Source organism: Pristis pectinata, chromosome 8, assembly GCF_009764475.1.
Source record: "Pristis pectinata isolate sPriPec2 chromosome 8, sPriPec2.1.pri, whole genome shotgun sequence".
In the NCBI taxonomy this organism is placed as follows: domain Eukaryota; kingdom Metazoa; phylum Chordata; class Chondrichthyes; order Rhinopristiformes; family Pristidae; genus Pristis; species Pristis pectinata.
In genome coordinates this window covers 22,080,061-22,099,525 of record NC_067412.1, presented here as the reverse complement: position 1 = coordinate 22,099,525, position 19,465 = coordinate 22,080,061, and the positions used below count along the sequence as shown (strand labels likewise).

Sequence of the window (19,465 nt, the reverse complement as noted above, 5' to 3'; positions counted from 1 at the left end):
TCTTTCCATAGAACCATACAGCACGAAACAGGCCCTTCGGCCCACCATGTTGTGCCGTCCATCAAACCACCCTCACACTACCTAACCCCTTCCTCCCGCATATCCCCCCATCCCACACTCCTCCATATGCCTATCCAACAAGCTCTTGAACCTGTTCAATGTATCTGCCTCCACCACCACCACCCCAGGCAGTGCATTCCATGCACCAACCACTCTCTGGGTGAAAAACCTCCCCCTGACATCTCCCCTGAACCTCCCACCCATAACCTTAAAGCCATGACCTCTCGTCTTGAGCATTGGTGCCCTGGGAAGGAGGCGCGGATTGTCTATCTATTCCTCTCAGTATTTTATATACCTCTATCATGTCTCCTCTCATCCTCCTCCTTTCCAGTGAATAAAGCCCTAGCACCTTAAGCCTCTCCTCATATTCAATACTCTCCAATCCAGGCAGCATCCTGGTAAATCTCCTCTGCACCCTCTCCAACGCCTCCACATCCTTCCTATAATGAGGCGACCAGAACTGAACACAGTACTCTAAGTGTGGCCTAACTAGAGTTTTGTAAAGCTGCATCATCACCTCGCGGCTCTTAAACTCAATCCCGTGATTTATGAAAGCCAACATCCCATTGGCCTTCTTAACTGCTCTTTCCACCTGTGAGGCAACTTTCAATGAACTGTGAATATGAACCCCCAGATCCCTCTGCTCCTCCACACTGCCAAGTACCTTGCTATTCACCCAGTACTCTGCCCTGGAGTTTGTCCTTCCAAAGTGTACCACTTCACACTTCTCCAGATTGAACTCCATCTGCCACTTGTCAGCCCATCTCTGCATCCTATCAATATCCCTCTGTAAGCTCCGACAGCCCTCCACACTATCCACAACACCGCCTATCTTAGTGTCGTCTGCAAACTTACTAACCCAGCCCTCCACCCCCTCATCTAAGTCATCTATAAATATCACAAAAAGTAGAGGTCCCAGAACCGATCCCTGCGGGACACCACTAGTCACTGCCTTCCAATCCAAGGGCACTCCTTCCACCACAACCCTCTGCTTTCTACATGCAAGCCAATTCCTAATCCACACAGCCAAGCTTCCTTGGATCCTTTGGCCTCTGACCTTCTGAAGAAGCCTACCATGAGGAACCTTATCAAATGCCTTACTAAAATCCATGTAAACCACATCTACCGCACTGCCCTCATCAATCCTCCTGGTCACCTCCTCAAAGAACTCTATCAGGCTTGTGAGGCAAGATCTTCCCTTCACAAAGCCATGCTGGCTGTCCCTAATCAGTCCATGATTCTCAAGGTGTTCATAAATCCTATCCCTTAGAATCCTTTCTAACAGCTTACCCACCACAGACGTGAGACTCACCGGTCTATAATTCCCTGGCCTATCCCTATTACCTTTTTTGAACAAGGGGACAACATTCGCAACCCTCCAATCCTCCGGCACCACCCCTGTAGACAACGAGGACTCAAAGATCCTTACCAGCGGTTCAGCAATCTCCTCCCTAGCCTCTCGAAGCAGCCTGGGGAAAATCCCGTCAGGCCCCGGAGATTTATCTGTCTTAATATTATTTAACAACTTCAACACATCCTCTCTCTTGATATCTACAACCTCGAGAACATTACCCCTACCAGCACTCCCTTCCGCATCATCAAGACCCCTCTCCCTGGTGAATACCGAAGAGAAGTACTCATTGAGAACTTCTCCCACTTCCGCCGCCTCCAGGCAAATTCTCCCACCTTTGTCCTTAATCGGACCTACCTTTACCCTAGCCATCCTCCTACCCTTCACGTACTTGAAAAAGGCCTTGGGATTTTCCTTAACCCTACTAGCCAAAGCCTTTTCATGTCCCCTTCTAGCTCTCCTCAGCCCTTTCTTAAGTTCCTTCCTTGCTACCCTATATTCCTCACGGGCCCTGTCTGAACCTTGCTGCTTATACCTCACGTATGCTACCTTCTTCTCCCTAACAAGTCGTTCCACCTCTCTCGTCACCCACGACTCCTTCACCCTGCCATTCCTTCTCTGCCTCACTGGGACATATTTATCCCTAACATCCTGCATAAGATCCCTGAACATCGACCACATCTCCATGGTACATTTTCCTTCAAAAAGGACATCCCAATTTACACTCCCAAGTTCTCTCCTTATAGCCTCGTAGTTCGCCCTTCCCCAATTGAAAAACCTCTTGTCCTCTCTGCACCTGTCCCTGTCCATGACAATTTTAAAGGTTATGGAGCAATGGTCACTGTCCCCCAAATGCTCACCCACCAATAGATCCTTCGCCTGTCCCAGTTCATTTCCTAAAACTAGATCTAACATGGCATTCCCTCTAGTCGGCCTGTCAACATACTGTGTCAGGAATCCCTCCTGGACACATTTAACAAATTCCGTCCCATCTAAACCTTTGGCACTAAGCAGGTTCCAGTCTATATTTGGGAAGTTGAAGTCTCCCATTATAACAACCCTGTTATTTCTGCTTCTCTCCAAACACTGCCTGCCAGTCTGCTCCTCTATATCTCTACTGCTACCAGGGAGCCTATAGAATACTCCTAGTAGAGTAACTGCTCCTTTCTTGTTCCTTAATTCCACCCATACGGACTCTAGAGATGATCCTTCTACAACATCCACCTTTTCCACAGCCGTAACAGTGTCCCTGACCAGTATCGCCACCCCTCCTCCTCTTCTCCCCCCTTCCCTATCCCTTTTAAAACACCGAAAACCAGGAATATTCAATATCCACTCCTCTCCTGACGTCAGCCACGTCTCAGTAATAGCCACGATATCATAGTCCCCCATACTTATCCAAGCCCTCAGTTCATCCCCCTTATTCCTGACACTTCTTGCATTTAAGTAAACACACTTCAGTCCATCTACCTTACTACTTTTATAGCCTGTATTCTGCTTCTCCTTCCCCAAAGCCTCTCTACCTTTCGATCCTGTGCATTGGAGCTTCCACACTAGGCTGTGATGCAACCAGTCAGTGATCCCACTACAAAAAGTACTACCTTGGTTGTCCGTAAAACAAAAGTTGAAATATTCTGAAAAGTGCAATATACATGCAAATATTTTGATTGAATGGGAACAGATGCATTGGGAGTGTAAGAAAGTTTGACTTCAGCATCTAAGAAATATATGTTGAGGACCCAGACAAGTCTTCAATTAGAGACCACCCTGTAAGTCTTTTTGAAAGAATCAAGGGATTTACCTCCCAGCATAGATCTATGGATGAACGATGCCTTGCTGAAACTGCTGAATTGCCTTAACATAATCAATTCTGATCAAATTAAATTTAACATTGACCCTCAGTTTGGTGAGCCTCACACTGCTAATCAAGGGAACTCGCTTTTTCTTGTCAAATCATCACAACAAACTACATGTCATGCGGTAAGGAGTATTTGTTGAAACTCATAACCAGGTTAAGGTTTATTACACAAATGCTTAATACACATTAATAAAAGTAATCAGAGTTAGTAAACATTGGAATAGCAAATCATTAATAAATAGAGTTACTTATCAGAGCAAATACCAAAGATTATATAGGTAATTTGGTGAATCATTTTAAACCGATGGTGTGATTGGGGTAATCTTTATTCTTTGTGATGCAAGCATTAGCTTCTGGAATGTTGCACCAATAAACCCCTTCTCAGCAGGATTATCTGCTTCATTTCCAATTTGTATTCACTGACTGTTAGCTTTCTTCCCAATGTCAAACTGCTTGCAATTAAATAATTGCCTTAATTCTGACTGTAACAGTTTAGTGTGGCCACACTGTAGCTTCAACCTATGACATTCCTCAAATCTACCTGGCGCTGGTATGGGTCCTTCTATTACTGTTCGATAAAAGTTCTTACAGAAGGTTAAAAGGAATAAAAGACTGCTGCTGCTTAATATGGAGGGATTAAGAAGCATTAGTACTTCCACCACAGACAAAGAAAATCCATGTATCTGAAGGGTTCGTCTCTTTATGGATCAATCTTCTGCAACAAGTTAGTGCTAAAGCATAGGTTGCCAATAAGATCACTGTCTCTTTCACAACCTTCCTTGAATCCAAGCCATACATTGTGAATTTAAAACCCAGTATTTAATTATCGGAAGCCTGTATTACCTACTAATTTACCACTCGCAATTCAATACCTGAACTCGGTATAACTAGTTTACAGAGAATTTCCCTCAAGCAAGGGTGTGCACAATAATATGTACGTACATGCTGGCTCTTGGAGGAGAGTGCAGCCTTGCCATTCTAGGGCTGATGCGTGCATGCATATCCATAAAATCACATAATACCATGTTTTAAAAGGATATTGGGAATGGAGGGGCTGTGCCTCTCCTTGTACTCCACCTGTGCTAGCCATTGCCCTGATTTATCTCAAAGAGAACACATTGGTCAATTTTACAAGGTGCACAATCAGCTCATAAAACATTCTTGATTTGACAACTTACTTAGGAACTCAGGAAGTCATAAGGCAATAAGACTTTGAAATTGGCATCACAGGTAGACGGGGTAGTGAAAAAGGCATTCAGCATGCTGGCCTTCATCAGTCAAGGCAATGAGTTGAGACATTATGTTGCAGTTGTATAAGTCATTGGTGAGGCTGCATTTGGAGTACTGTGTACAGTTTTGGTCACCCTGTTACAGGAAAGATATGGTTAAGCTGGAAAGAGTGCAGAGAAGATTTACGAGGATGTTGCCAGGACTAGAGGGCCTGAGTTATAGGGACAGTTTGGCCAGGCTAGGTCTTTATTCCTTGGAACGTAGGAGAATGAGGGGCAACTGTACAAAAGTGTTTAAGATTACGAGAGGCATAGATAAGGTATTGGTGACAGTCTTTTCTGCAGAGTAGGGGAGTCCAAATCCAGGGGGCATAGGTTTAGGGTGAGAGGGGAAAGATTTAAAAGGGACCTGAGGGGCAACTTTTTCATGCAGAAAGTGGTGAGTACATGGAATGAGCTGCCTAATACTTATTTCATACCATAACATTTCCCCCTCGCCAGCTATTATAAATTATGACTTCACAGAGAGAGACCATTCAGCCCATTGATCCCCTGCTTATAGAATACTCCAGTCAGTCCCATTCCCCTGCACATTATCCATGCTCAGACAAATTACTCTACCTCAAATGCAAATGTAATTCCTCTTTGAAACCCTTTCCACCACCAAAATAATTACCACACTTTGCGCTGCAACCATTTTTGGCCAGAAATATAGAACAGATGATGCATCTTGGCTTCTCTTCAAATTTTCCACTATCACAGAAGCCAGTCTCCAGTCATTTCAATTCATTCCATATGGTATTAAGGAATAGCCAAGAGCACTTTATACAACAAAGTCTGTGAGTCCAGATAACATTCCAGCTGTAGTACCAGAGATCTGCTCTGGAGCTAACTGCACCTTTAGTCAAACTGTTCAGTATAGTTGCAATACTGGCATCCACCTAACTATGTGAAAATTATTCTGTTCACAAAAAGGACAAACCCAATCTGGCTAATTATCGCCCATTGATACTTAGCCTTTTTTTGCTTTTTTTTGCTTACATATCATTTATAATTTAACTGATATAAGATGTCAATCTGAGTTTGACATCTATGTTTCTTTGAGTGGCCAATAGGTGGTAGATTGCTTTTGCTACAAATAAATTGTTAGGCAATCCCTTGGGATGAACAGTTCTGTGGGTTCTGAAGTGCCCATGACACTAATCACGATGGGGCAGCAGGTGCTTTTTGGGATGGGCAGGTGGGTAGTTTGAGAAGCAGTACACCACCATTTTCACTAGGCTTCGGCATGCTCCCAGCAAATGGACTCGCAATTCTTTGTGCCATTCCAATTGCTCCTTCAGTATCTTGACTAGTTCATAGGCCAGTATCTTGCCCTGACATTTCTAAGAGAGACACAAATAAAACTCAACCACAATATTAAAGAATACTCTAACCAGTGAGGAACATCTATCTTGCAATGTTTTAATTTAAATCTTTGTGTTCCTCCAATGTGGATTCCAAAATATTACATTAAATTTACAGCACCTAATCAGGCCATTCAAGCCAACTGGTTATACTCATCAAAGGACTTCTTCCACTCAACTTTCTTTCACCCCACAAGCATATCCTTTTATTCCTTTCTCCCTTGTAGTTGCAATGAAATAATATTTTGGCATACTAATGACTTGATAAGATCACAACCATCAATAGTTATCACTGTAGAATACTGTAACTTAAATCTCCTTTTAATATAATCATAATTTCTGCTTCTAGGCCTCAAACTAAATTGAATTAGCAGTGGGAGGACATCCTGTGATCTTGCAGTCATTAAGATGCTTGAGATATCCAATACATTGAAACATAGCAGATGTCTCCCTTCGATCATGCTTATAGACAGACCAGAACTTTCTCTGCCAGCAAACGTAATGACTTTTTTGCCAGAAATTCACCTTATCGTTACTTCCTCCTTTACATACCCTTAAACCTCAATTATAAAAGGGAACAGTTTGAACATTTGTGTAAGATGCCACAAACTATAAAAGATGAAAGATTAGAAAACTCAAAATCCTCTTTACACCTTCTCAGTGCCCTTCTAAAGGACTATGCCCAGGCTAATCTTAGTATGTGGGTTAAGCACCTGCTGTTTATAAGCAATAAATATATGGGACTGCTTCATTTATACTTTGTAATCGATATGTTCATTGTCTTACAAAATTTGGTCAAATCATCTTTTAAGTCTATGCTTCTCAAAAGACAGCTCTTTAGGTCAGGGTTGGAATTAATCTTGTCCTCTCTCTGCACCTTTTTTGAAGCTTGACTAACATCCAGCATCTGCAGAGATCAAAACTGAACACTATTATAAATAGGATCCAATTGAGGTTCAGTATGAGGACAAAATAATTTCCTCCTTTATAATTAATTGTCTTTTTAGTGCACCATATTCACTGTTGCTACAGTTTGACCTTATTGGTCATGAGCCTATACATATCAATTCATTTGAACAACTAAATGATAATAAGCTGGTCATCTATCAGTCCATGCCTAAATATTGTCTAGGTCATGCCAAATGCACACACAGACTACCTTGTGTTTGCTTAATTGGTAAAATGCTGAGCAGGCAAATACTTTCTCATAAGAATAACACTGCGATTTCCTAATTGAAACATTATTTATAATCACATGTCCAATCTCACAATACTTGTAGATCTATATATAGTAGTCAAATTTTCTCAACTATCCTGATTCTCAAACATACATTTGTATCATATGAAATTAGTTTGTCGATATTTAATTCTAGATCCTTAATGAAAATAGTAAATAGCAACTGTCCTAACACCAATCCCTTCAGAGCACCACACTCTAACCCAAAGGTCCCTAAGTAGATCCAAATCCATCCACAACTATTTTTGACCTGCAGGCTTTAACCAGATTTCAGCCAAACCAGTAATCGCATTGGTATAAATTATTTAAATTTATGTAGAAATGTCTTATCCAGTAACTTACCATAGGCATTCTAAAAGTCTAAGATGATAATGTCTAGTGGTTTCATTCACCAGTAATCATCCCTATATGATTCTCATTGTTAAGAAGTGCTTTAAAAATAAATGATTTACTTTAAATGGAACAAATGAAGGCCATTTAGCCCCTGTAAGCCTACTTCACCTTTCCACAAGGTCATGGCTGATCTATGATCTAACTTCACAAACCTCCATTTGCTGCTTTTATCTTATTACCAGTTGTTAATTAAAACCTTTTTTTAATTCAACTTTTGAATCTGGGCTTCACCGCCAAGGCCAAATGTAATGTTTATCTCTAATTCCCCTTGAGAACATTCTGGTAATCATGTTCTTGAATTGCTGCAGTCTTTAATGCACTAGGGTTGAGCATTACAACATTTTGACTCAGTAACAATGAAGGTTTGGTGAGGTATTTTCAATTCTGGTTGATAGGTAATTTGGAAAGGCACTTGCAGATGATGCCATTCCCAAACAACTGTAACCCCTGTCCTTCTAGTTGGTTGAGGTTTCAGATTTGGTAGATCCTGTTGAAGAAGCATTGGCAAATTGCTATGGTATATACTGCAACCACATTGCTGGTAATCAGTTGCTTTGCCCTGGATGGTCTTGGTCAATCTGCACTAATACAAGTTGGAATAGGTATTCCATCACAATCCTAACTTGTACTTTGTAGAAGGTGGAAAGGGTTTAGTCATGAGACAGGTCATTTGCCATGGAATGCATAGCCTCTGGTCTGCTGTTGTAATCACATGGCTGTTCCAGTTACATTTGTGTTGGGAAATCTGCAAGAGTTAAGTCCCCTTGACAGTCATATATTTTTTCTAGTCTGGGATGGTCGTTTCTTGGTATCATTATGGTGCTATGTAGCTAATCCCTCATCAGTCCAGGCTTGAATGTTGTCAAAGTCTTGCTGAATGAGCACAGAATATTTCTTTATGTGAGGAATTTCTACTGGAACTGAATGTTGTTAATTCATCTGCTAAAATCCCCATTTCTCACCTAATCTTTCAAGACAAGGCAGATGTGGATGCACAGAGATTTTGAGAGTACAGTGTCAGACCTGCTGGGCTGAAGATAGGTGATGATAGGAGGTTTGGAAGAGTCCATCTCCAAGATCTCTCAGGAGATTGTGCAGAGCCAGGGTCCATGATCTCTACTTTGGAAGTCATGCCTATTTCTTTGCAAGGACTCAGCAAGATCCTGATTTGGGTGACAGCTGCTGTGGAGGCACATGCTCAGCGCAGAAATCCATTCTACTTCAGTGCATTCTTACAGTGATTCAGGCAGAGGTCTGAGCTTTGCCACATGGGAGCAGACTGAAGTTCTAAATGAATACCAAATTGCCACCAGGGAGGATCTGATGTCCTCATTAAATAGAGACATTTATTTGTGAGCAGCTCATTCTGCTCATTGAGCAATGAGAGGCCACTTGTGAGCAGGTTGTTGTTCCCAATAGACAGAAGGATTTCATCTATGAGTAGCTTATGGTTCCACATGAGCAAAAGGAAAAGTTTGTTCCCTTATTTCAGCAGACAGCTGCCACCCAAGACAGTGTCCCTGCAGGAGCAGGTATACGGCACTTGGGAACATTTCTCTCTTCTGCATGAGCAGAGCCTTGTCCTTTGCCCCAATTCACATTTTTTTTTTCATTGGGAGCAGAATCCTGCTCAAATAGCACAGGGAGTTAACTCGTTGGAGAAGAGTGAAGGCAGCAGTTTGTGATTCGGGGTCTGTCAGGCAGGTCAGCTCTGGATCTGGAAGTCGAAACTGTAGTTGAGCAGTCAAGAGCCAGCAGGTCATTGTGTTGTGAGAAATCAGTTGGTGTACAGGTTCAGGGCATTGATGTCCTCCCTCATGAGGTAACTAATTCATCTCTCACTATGGTCTCTCAGGTAGCACAATTATCTGTGTCCTATAGCTAACTGGTCCAAACTGCTGCTTCAATTGACCCTGGCAGTAGTTTGCAACCAGCTCATCAAAGTCAAATTCTTTTCATGACTCATCAAGGAATCTATACAAACCAAAGAGAAAGGGAGCAGTTTTTTTGCAGCCAAATGTCATTTTAATGGATATTATTGTGACCTAGTGTGAGAACATCAAAACCCACTATCACTATCATGTGGGAAGATAGTGAGATGTGAAACTTTAGTCAAATGTCTTGATTTTCCAATTCTATATTATTTGATGTTGCATTAATATGGATGATTTTAAGACACTAGCACTGTTAAATAAATATTTTAGGGAAAATAGCATTCTTCATTGTGCAGAGATGGTCATGGTGATGTGACAGCTGTTGGCATTACTGCAGACCCTACCACGTCTCAGCTAGTAAGGTTGCTAATGTTACTCATGTCAGGTCAATGTGCTTGAGTGAAGCCTTGAGGTTATGTGACAATTTTTGGTTAAATTATACCTTCAATGCAAAAGACCACATGATTGTGAAATAATTGGATCCATGTAAAACTGCCATGTTATTCAGGCATTAACTACGTGTGACTTTCAAGGCAAAGTTGATTGCTATCTCATGGATTTTATTCCCTGCCTGCTCTTCTCTTCCAATACTAATCATGAACAGAGGAGGGACTCGTATGAGAAGCAGAAAACTTTGAGCGAGGTCGCTTGTGAGATGAGCCATGTGTTTATGTTGCCCTTTCTGTAGGGGAGCTCTCTTTCTACAAGGAATTGAGCATGAAAGAAGTAGACAGCACTAATGAAAAGTGATTGCTTATGTAGGAAAGCATGAGGGTGCAATGATTAGAACCAATTGTTGCAAGCTGAGTGAAACACTGTGTTTCTACCACTTATAGTTCATAAGTTCTGTTCCATGTAGTTTTTGAAATGGTCAATTGATGTAATGCTTTAAAAATGAACTCAATTGGAGTCTCATGAAAGATTTCTCATTGAGAAATAATTGTTTACTTTCAGTAGCTTTGTAAAGCAGTAACATAACTTCTGATTTTTTATTTGAGAAAGAAGGCTATCATTCTGCTAGACATTTTGATTATTTCCTGTCCATGTCATTTGATGGACTCACTAAGTATCTTTGGATCTTTACTATTTGTAGCTTTTCATATGCTTATATCAACATAAATTTGCCACAATTTTCCTTATGTTTATTCAATATATTAATATAATTTTGTGATCTTGTGCTTCTACCTGTACTGCTTACAATGACACATGTTTTTGTGCCATGAACAACTCTGGATAAGTGGCTTTCTATCTAATCTGAATTATTAACATATGCAATAAATCACGGAGGCCCCAGCACACTTTCTTGTGGGATATTACGTCCTGTCAATTTGGGTATCTGTCCATTACCTCACCGATGGGTCTCCTGCTGGTCAGACAGCTTCATAACCAGTTCTGTAATTTGTATTCAATACTTTGAAGTCCATCTTCATGTTGGATTTCAGTGAATGCTTTCTCAAATACCAGATGACTAACAACCATCAATATAATTGTTTGTTTCTTTCACATTCCACCATCCACTGAACCCTGCTTTTGTGCAAGTTATCCTACACACTTCGTATTTTTTTTAATTCAATCAGATTCCTCAGGAGTGACCAATTGTATACCAATTCACAATAAGAATCTCAGTAATAAGAAAGGTGCAATCACTGTGATGGGATCATACGATAGGCTTCCCAAAATCCAGTGGGATCTAGAGGAATAGACATACAGGTGGATCATGGAAAGATGTAAAAACAACAGGGTGGTTGTGATTGATTTTAACTTCCCCAATATTAACTGGGACTCCCTTAATGCCAGGGGCTTGAATGGGGCAGAATTTGTTGAGTACATCCAGGAGGGTTTCTGGACACAGCATGTAGATAATTCAGCTAGGGAAGGGGTCATATTGGACCTTATACTGGAAAATGAGCCTGGCCAGGAGATTGAATTTTCAGGGGAAGGGGGGAGAATTTTAGGAAAAGTAACCAGTTTTGTAAGATAGCTATGGATAAGTCTGGTTCTTGGGTGAAAATGCTAAAATGGGCGAAGGCTAATTACAACGGTATTAGGCAGGAACTGGGGAGAGTAAATTGAGAGTGGCTGCTTGAGGGTAAATCCACATGTGACACTTGGGTGTCCTTTAAAGACCAGTTGGTTAGAGCTCAGGACCAGCATGTTCCTGTAAGAATGAAAGATAAATTTGACAAGGTTTGAGAACCTCGGATGACAAGGGATATTGTAAATTTAGCTGAAAAGGAAGCATATAAAAGGTTTAAGAAGCTGAAATCTGACAAGGCACTTGAGGAATATAAAGGAAGCAGGAAAGGACTTCAAGGAATTAGGAAGGCTAAAATGGGCCATGAGATGTCCTTGGCAAGTAGGATTATGGAGAATCCCAAGGCATCTTATATTTTTATTAAACCTAAAAGGATAGCTAGGGAAAGGGTGGGTCAAAGGAAGAAATCTATACCTAAATCATGAGGAAGTGGGTGAGGTCCTAAATGAGTGCAGGTAATTTTGCTATAATGTGATAGTTACATTCCTAAGAAACCTCACATTATAGAAAGTTCTGTTCTAGAGCAGGCTGTAGTTGCCTTCTAAGCACAGATTTAAACAGCTTTTTTCAGTCACGATTACATTAGAACTAATGCGGGCCAAGTAATACAAGTGGTGCTCCCTATTCCATCAATGGCGTTATAAACAATTTGGGTTATGGAAATGCATGTTGTAGCAGAACTACCTGTACTTCGCATTGGTTTTCACTCAGGAAAAGGACATGGATGATGCTGAGATCAGGGAGGGGTATGTTGATATTCTAGGACATTATTAAGAAGGAGGAGGTGTTGGGTATCCTGAGAAACATTATGGTGGATATGTCCCCAGGGCCTGATTGAATCTATCCCAGGATACTAAGGGTGGTGAGGGAGGAGTTTGCTGGAGCCTTGACAGAGATCTTTGTATCCTCTAGCCACAGGTCAAGTCAGAGAAGACTGGAGAATAACCAATATTGTTCCTTTGATTGAGAAGGACAAGAGGGACAAACCAGGAAATTGAAGGCCGGTGAGCATTACAACAGTGGTAGAGAAATTGCTACGGAAGATTCTTAAGGACAAGATTTACTTGGGGAAAATCAGTGGGAATGGCCCTGTCTCACAAATTTGTTTGTTTTTTGAGGAAGTGACAAAGATGATTGATAGGATAGGGCAGTGGATGTTGTCTACGTGGACTGTTGTAAAGCATTTGACAGGGTCCCTCATGGTAGGCTGGTCCACAAGTTTAAGTTGCATGTGATTGATGGTAATTTGGATATAAAATTTGCTTAGTCATAGAAGACAGAAGGCAGTGGTGGTGGAGGAGTGTCTCCCTGACTGGAGGTCTGTGACAGTGCTGTTCCACAGGGATCAGTGCTGGAACCTCTGTTTGTGATGTGGATGAAAATGTAGGTGGTCTGATTAGTAAGTTTGTCAACGACATGAAAATTGGTACAGTTGTAGATAGTGAGGAAGGTTGTTAAAGGATGTATCAGGATGTAGCTCAGTTAGATATTTGGGCGTAGAAATGTAGATGGAGCTTAATCTGGAGAAATGAGAGGTGTACTTTGGGAGATCAAATGCAAGAGGAATGTATACAATAAATAGCGGGACCCTCAAGCACTGATGTACGGAGGAATCTTGGGATGAGATCTATAGCTCCCTAAAAGTTGCAAGACAAGTGGATAGGATGGTAAAGAAGGAATACAGCATATTTGCCTTCATCAGTCAGGACATCAGGACATTAAGTATAAAAGTCAGGAAATCTTGCTGCAGCTGTGTAAAACTTAGGCCGCATTTGAAGTATTGCATGCAGTTCTGGTCAACATACTGCAGGAAAGATGTGGAGGCTTTGGAGATGATACAGAAGAGGTTCACCAGGATGTTGCCTGGTTTGGAGAGTATTGGCTATCAGGAAAGGTTGGACAAACTTGGATTGTTTTCTCTGGTGCTTTGGTGGCTGAAGAGTGACCTGATAGAAGTATATAAAATTATGAGAGGCATAAATAGGGTAGACCTTCAGAGTCTTTTTCCCAGGGTGGAAATGTCAGATATTAGAGGTCATAAGTTTAAGATGAGAGGGGGGGATGTTGAAAGGAAATGTGTGAGGCAATTTTTTAACCAAAGGTGCTTAGAACACACTGCCAGAGGAGGTGGTAGAAGCAGATGCAATAGCAACGTTTAAGAGGCACTTACACTGACACGTAAACAGGCAGGGAATAGAAGGTCCAAGTACAGGCAGATGGGACTAGCTGGATTGGCATCATGGTTGGTGCACACATGGTGAGCCAAAGGACCTGTTCTTGTGCTGTACTCTTCTACGTTCCATGTTCTACAATAGGTCTCTCTGAATTGCTCAAAGGGACTGCTGGTCAACAATTCCCTAGTAAATGAAAATTTAAAAAAAAATGCAGATGCTGTAAATCTAAAATAAAAACAGAAAATGGTGGAAACACTCAGCTAGGTCAGGCAGCATCAATGGAAAGAGAAACAGATCAGATCTGGGATGCTTAGTTCTAACCTGTAATATTAATAATTTCTCTTTCTAATAATTCCCTAGTTTCTCTCTCATTTCTTCTTGAAAAGAAGTGTGACATGCTTAGTTTTCCAGTCAGTACCCTAATCACAGAAACTTTGGAAGCTTGTATTTAGAGTTTGTGCATTGTTCTTATCTGCTTTCTTTAAAACCCTCGAGTGAAAACAATCTTGGGGATCTCGCGTTCTTTGGTGTCAATATTTTCTCCTGTATATTCTTGCAGTTAATCACTGTTAGTCTTTATCCCTAATTTTAGAAGACCTATATACCATCCTATTCCACCACTGTAAATACTGATGCAAGGCAATTATTCAACATGCTCTTTTTCTTATTTTTATATACAAGTTCATTATTACCAATTTTCAAATGCCCACCTTGCTCCTGATCATCCCCTAATATATTTAGTAAAAAGAAAATATGTTGATATGGGTATTACTTGAATTTTTCTTGTTCCTGAAGATCTTACAAGTGATGAAGCAAAGATAGATGGGTTAGCAAGTTGAGAGAAGGACACAGAGCCTGCAAAGGGCTATGGATATGTTAAGTGAATGGACATGCAGTTGACAGATGGAGCATAATGTGGGAAAATGAGTTTATCCACTCTTCAAGGAAGAATAAAAGAAAATTGTTACCTAAGCAGAGTGTGAGACTTTAAAATGTTGTGGTACAAAGGGATCAGAGTTTCTCATACACAAAACACAAAGTTGTCAGTACAATGAAATGTTATCCTTTACCTGCAAGAAATGTGGCGTACAAAAGTAGGGACATTTTAACACAGGGTGCTGGTGAGACCGCATCTACAGTACTGTGTACAGTTTTCCATATCTAAGGAATGATATAGTTGCATTGGAGGTATTGCAGAAAGGTTCATGAAGTTGATTCCTGGGATAAAAGGGATTGACGTATGGAGATAGGTTGAGCAGACTGGGCCTATGTTCATTGGTGTAAAAGAATGAGAGATAAATATTGGGACCTGAATGAAGATTCTGAGGGAGATTAGCAAGGTGGATGCTGAGTGGAGGTATTTAGAACTAGGGAGCATTGTTCCAAAATTTCTTTGCTGAGAGGGTGGTGACTCTTTAGAATTCTCTACCCCAGTGAGAGCCATTGAATGCTGGAACTACTCAGTAAGTCAGACAGCATCAATCGGTATAGAAACAATGTTTCAATTTGATGAATAATCAATTGCACCCTCGCCCTGATCTTCCAGCCTTTGGCCTTTCAGATGGTTATGATGAATCCCAATGTAATCTCAAGCATCTCATCTTCCAAATTAGCACAATACAATCCTCAAGACTTGACAATGAAGTTAAGAATTTGAGATAACCAGCTTTTTCCAATCTGCCGCAGAACTGGCCAGTTCTGATGAAAGGTCATCAACTTGAAACATTAACTCTGTTTATCTCTCCTCAGGCGCTGCCTGGTCTGCTGAGTATTTCCAACAATTGCTGCTTCTGGTTAAGATTTCCATCATCTGTAATGTTTTGCTTCTTCAGTGTGTATCTTACAGTTGCAGTATTTTTTTTCTCTTGTTTTCACACTCCTCCTCTGTTTTCATTAATCTATTTCTGTTTACATCTCCTCCTTCCGTGATTTATCAAGCATTCACAACTCCTCTCATCTGGCAACACAACTGGTTGTGCCATTTAGTCTTTCTTGGTCTGCACCATGTGTGGCACAGACACTCCTACTGTTTTCTCTACATCTCCTCATGCAAGTTAAAAATGCTTGATTTCTAAGTTTTTGCCATTTTGAAACATTAACTCTACTTTTCTCACCACAGCTTTTGATCTCACAACTTCCTCTTCCATACGTTAGCCTTTATTATCTATTTCTACATCTTGCTTCTTAAGTTGCTTACTAAATTAAATCTCTTATGGTTTTAAAATATACCTACCTCAAGTTTCTGTGAATAACTAAAAGCATGGGAGACAAAAACTGGGACTGTTCTTCCCCCTCTACTTCAAATTCCCACTCTTACCAAATGTTTGACTTTGCACCCCATTTACAGTGCAAAGTCTGTGTGACCACTCATGATGTGAACTGCGTATAATCTATCGTGGAACATTGCAGCTTTTGCTTAAAATAAGTAACAGAAATAACCTTGTGGTAATGAAATAAATTCAATAAATTTAGAGATCCTTGAACCTTGGTGATCTCCAGTTTAACAACCTACATAACAAAATGACTTGCACATTATTTTATAAAAATTTAACCGAAATATAAAATTATTCAACACCGTCCATGTTTGCTGAGAATGATTGGCTCGCAACATTTCTAATTGGATGAACAGGTTGCAGTGTTGCTACTGGGAAAATTCAGTGTTTGCTGCCTTGTATTGTAAAGGTTTTGGGGACATACATGTTTTTCAGTATCTCTTGACAATGCTCTGTCAGCCAAAAGCAATCTGGATGCTGCCTTTGTGAAAAAAATAAATATATGTGAATACTCCCACAAATATGATTGTCCCTTGTGTAAAATAACAGGTGTTAAAAGCCTCGGAGATCCTGCAGGATCTTAGTAGGTGGGTGTAGAAAGGATGTTTTCTCTTATGGTTGAATGTAGAATAAGGGACCACTGTTTGACAATATAAGGCCATTTAAGATAGATGAGGCGATCTTTTTTTCCCTCGGGTTTGTGAGTCTTTGGATTTCTGTTCTTCAAAGGGTGGCAAAAGGAGAGTCTCTGAATCTTAAGAGAGGGGTGGATAGAAACTTGATCAGCAAAAGAAAGGCCACTGCAGATAACCGAGAAAGGGGAGTTGAGCTTAACGTCGGGTCAGCTACGATTTTATTAAGTGTGGGAACAGGCTTGAGGAGCCTACTGGCCTGTTGTTGTTCCAAATTCGTATGTTTGGGACGGAAAGGTTCGCTGAATTGAGACGTTTTGATACACTGATGTTTGTAGTCATTATGACATCTCTTCCCTCAGTGTCTGCTGTTTAAAGCTGCATATCGCTTGAATTGTTTTGTGTGTGCAACTGACGGCAACGTAGAACTTTACGAAAGGACGGTAAAGCAAAAACGTGCTCGAGATGATTTGGTGTTAGAGCAGCTGAGAGAGAGCAAGGGCTAGCGTCGGGGCTTTGTCAGTGAGAGCACGAAAGTGACAGTGGGTTGTTTGTCAGTCACTGCGGGCCTGAGCTGTCATTGGTCCATTCGCTCCAGATCACAGTTTGACAGTTGATTGAATTTGTGCAGCGACTGGGAGCTAATCATTAAAAGGCATTGCTTACAATAATTGCTGTCTCACACCTCGCCCCAGTGCTCCCTCAGCAGCGAATGCTGATTCACGTCTGAAGCACCTCGCAAGGTAAGCGCCGCCTGCTTTAGAAGCTGCCAGTGATCCATGTTTCTCGCTGCTCGTTCCATCGCGTTGTACAAAGTGCCAGTGTATTAACGGGTAACGAACTCTGGTAGCGATGAGTTCCGTCGTCTTCTGTGTGTCTGCCCTTGTGTGTGCAATCCAGCCAGTTTGTTCCTCATCGAGCAGGAACCGGTTTCTGGTGGTTCGGGTCTGTTGCACCAGTGTATCGGAAATGGGCGGACTGCGAGTGGAATAGTGTCCGGCCCCCGATTCAGCCGGTTCCCTGAGATTCAGACCTGCTTTTGTTTTAACACCCCGAGAGTTCCAGCGGTTGCAACAAATGCAAAGCTAGCCTGTAATAAAATATCTTTTTAATATGTTTCGCATCCAAAAATGGTACAGTCCCATCAAAATTGCATGCAATTACACAATTTTTGTTGAAAGGCGTCGGCGGATGTCGGGATTTGTTTGGATTCATGAGCATTGGACTGAATGTATATATCACGCTACATGGGAAGACTTGCTAAAAGCACGTTTACCCGGCAGTTGAGAATATACATGCGTCGTTGGAAAGTGGCTCGCCTTTCTGTGGTTGTTTACAAGCGCCATGAAAATAATTTGGAACTGGCTCAATCCCCCGCCCTCTCGGCCAAACATCTGGGACCTCGAGGTCACTATCCCGAGTAAAGAATATCACTTTTTATAGATCAATGTAATTGAAGCTGAGCTGGAGACTCTTTTGAGTACAGATCCGATCTCTCCCAGTTCACTCTTCAAGCTCAATTTGTCAATCGGTCCACTTCTTGATTTTAACCAAATTGCAGAACAGTCAATTTCCCCTATTGCTGCGTCCCCGCTGCTTGGTGCAACTGTGAAATGGTAGCCTTTTAAAAGCATCATCATCTAATCATTGGCCTCCAAGTTGCTTCAATGATTACGACCTCAGAAAGCCTTAAACCCCTGTCATCACATATTCGAAGAAGTCCTGAACATCTTCCACAGAAAAGGGTGCTGTTTAATTTTGATGTCCTCCTCCTGTGTTTCATCCATATCCCTCCATTCCTTCCATATTCATGTGTCTATGTGTAATGATTGTATCTGATTCCACCACCTCCTCTTGCAGTGGGTTCCAGATACCAACCACTCACTGTAAATAAAAAAAATCAGATCCCCTTTAAAACTTTTTCCTCTTACCTTAGAGACTATGGGATGAAAGAGAAGCAGGCAGTGAGAAAAAGGAATAAGGTTAACATTCAGAAACATTTAAAAACTATTAAAATGAAGCTTTCAAAAATAAAGTATTAAAACTTATCCTAAAAAGACTAAAACTAGTTAAATTAAAATATTAAACAAAACTAAACAGCATCCACAGAAAATGAGTTATGCCATAACTCATTGAATTGTATAACACAGAAAAGGGCCCTTCAGCCCATCACATCTTTCTGCAATCTACCCTAATCCCATTTGCCCACAGCGGGACCATATCCTTCTAAACTTTGCCTATTCAAGTGCCTGTCTAAATGTCACTTAAACATAATAGAACATAGAACAGTACAGCACGGGACAGGCCATTTGGCCCACAATGTTGTGCCGATCTTGATGCTGATTTATACTAAATGTCCTCCTCCTGTGTTTCATCCATATCCCTCCATTCCTTTCATATTCATGTGTCTATGTGTAATGATTGTATCTAATTCCACCACCTCCTCTTGCAGTGGGTTCCAGATACCAACCACTCACTGTAAATAAAAAAAATCAGATCCCCTTTAAAACTTTTTCCTCTTACCTTAGACCTACTCCTCTTGTTTTAGATACCCCAACCATGGGGGCAAAAAGGTTCTGACTACCGACCCTGTCTATGCATCTAAGAATTTTATATACCTCTATCAGGTCAGCCTTCAGTCTCCTTCACTCCAGGGAAAACAAGCTCAGTCTATCCAATCTCTCCCCATAATGAAAGACCTTCAATCCAGGTAACATCCAAATGAATCTCCTCAGCACAACCTCATCCTTTGTACAGTGTGGTGACCAGACCTGCAGTCTAATCAGTGTTTTGTTAAGTTGCAATATAATATCCAAACTTTTACATTCTATGCCCAAGCTACGAAGGCAAGCATGCCATGTGCTGCCTTCACCACCCTATCTA

At 41.2% G+C, this 19,465-nt stretch overlaps 1 protein-coding gene and 2 long non-coding RNA genes across 3 annotated transcripts in view; 1 reads left to right on the top strand and 2 right to left on the bottom strand.

The window, feature by feature from the left end:
• The window catches only part of LOC127573565 (uncharacterized), a 34,690-nt gene extending 18,724 nt beyond the window's left edge, over positions 1-15,966 (bottom strand). Inside the window, exon 1 of the long non-coding RNA XR_007956782.1 lies at positions 15,911-15,966. This is a non-coding gene — a long non-coding RNA (uncharacterized LOC127573565). The remainder of the gene's footprint in view (positions 1-15,910) is intronic.
• Positions 1-17,371, bottom strand: part of LOC127573566 (uncharacterized) — a 48,991-nt gene extending 31,620 nt beyond the window's left edge. Inside the window, exon 1 of the long non-coding RNA XR_007956783.1 lies at positions 17,249-17,371. This is a non-coding gene — a long non-coding RNA (uncharacterized LOC127573566). The remainder of the gene's footprint in view (positions 1-17,248) is intronic.
• Positions 17,119-19,465, top strand: part of abat (4-aminobutyrate aminotransferase) — a 141,451-nt gene continuing 139,104 nt past the window's right edge. The window contains exon 1 of the mRNA XM_052021901.1: positions 17,119-17,325. The gene's annotated coding sequence lies outside the window, so the exon portion shown is untranslated. The remainder of the gene's footprint in view (positions 17,326-19,465) is intronic.